The following is a 1,403-nucleotide window of genomic DNA, read 5'->3' on the forward strand; positions in this document are numbered from 1 at the left end:
AAACTAGGAAACTGATAACTGAAGCTAAGTAATATGACTTAATTCATTGGGAATGCTAACTTCTCAAATCCACAATCTGCAATGTGAGAGTGGACAACATGAATATCCGCAGCAACAAAGATTATAGAGAGATAAATATTTCTCCCATTACCTGCTAATTGTGTGACAAAACAGAAGATTTAGTCTTTCAATCACAATCCATCAGCCTCATAATTTTAAACTTTTCCCATGTTTGATATGGACAATGAAAATTGTAAAATTATATATGATAGAAAAAAAGGAAAATCATAATAGGTCCCCTTTAATATGTAGACACTGTGTACTGTCAGGATCTGTATTCATTTTATTGGCATTTCCTGTTTTATTTTGAAGTCTTGGTTCTTTTGTGTTGCTGTTTGTTTTACTTCCTGGTTTTGATTGCTGTCTCCGCCCTAATTTCTTTCACCTGTGTCTTGTTTCCTGTGTATTTAAACCCCGCCTCATTTCTCATGTCTTTGGCAGATTGTCTTTGTTACCCTAGTGTTCAAGCTCTCTCGCGTTTAAGTCCTTTTTGATTCCCCGTGTATGATCTGTTTTTGGTATTTTTGTGACCCTCGATTCTGCCTGTTCCTGATCTGCCTTTTTGCCTGGTTTGACTGTCTTTTGGTATTTTGACCTCTGCTACGTTTCTTGGATTAAAGATTTGGATTTCGGACATTGTACTTCTGCCTGACTCTCTCTGCATTTGGATCCACACACACCTGCCCTTTACAGTGTACTTGTTGAACTGGACCTCACTGTCTTCCCATTTATTGTGTCTGCTGCTTTTAAAGGACATGAGGTCACCACGTCTAATTGGCCACCGTTGAACTCCTCCACAACATCACCAGGTAAGGGAGTAGCTGAACATTTGCCTCATAATTTTAAACTTTTTCCATGTTTAATATGGACAATGAAAATTGTAAAATTATATATGATAATAGAAAAGGAAAGTCATAATAGGCCCCCTTTAATATTTGGATGATGTGCTCTTGTTGACCTGGACCTCATTGTGATTCCATTTATTCTGCCTGCTGCTTTTAAAGGACATGAGGTCACCACATCTAATCGACCACTGTTGAACTCCTCCACAACATCATCAGGTAAGGGAGTAGATGTACATTTACATCATAATTTGAAACCTTTCCCATGTTTAATATGGACATAGAAAATTGTACATTAGGAAAATCATAATAGGCCCCCTTTAATATGTAGATGTTGTGTACTTGTTGACCTGGACCTCACTGTCTTCCCATTTATTCTGCCTGCTGCTTTTAAAGGACATGAGGTCACCACATCTAATCGACCACTGTTGAACTCCTCCACAACATCATCAGGTAAAGAAGTAGATATAAATCGACCAGTTATTTCATCACATAGACCAA

At 37.8% G+C, this 1,403-nt stretch overlaps 1 long non-coding RNA gene across 1 annotated transcript in view; it reads left to right on the top strand.

Moving 5' to 3' along the window:
* Nucleotides 1–1,356, top strand: part of LOC111649431 (uncharacterized) — a 2,589-nt gene extending 1,233 nt beyond the window's left edge. The window contains exons 3-5 of the long non-coding RNA XR_002760285.2: nucleotides 813–869; nucleotides 1,065–1,121; nucleotides 1,299–1,356. This is a non-coding gene — a long non-coding RNA (uncharacterized LOC111649431). The remainder of the gene's footprint in view (nucleotides 1–812; nucleotides 870–1,064; nucleotides 1,122–1,298) is intronic.
* The last annotated feature ends 47 nt before the right edge of the window (nucleotides 1,357–1,403 follow it).

Source organism: Seriola lalandi, unplaced genomic scaffold (assembly GCF_002814215.2).
Source record: "Seriola lalandi dorsalis isolate HSWRI2012SDOR001 ecotype SW California unplaced genomic scaffold, Sedor1 jcf7180002050777, whole genome shotgun sequence".
NCBI lineage: Eukaryota > Metazoa > Chordata > Actinopteri > Carangiformes > Carangidae > Seriola > Seriola lalandi.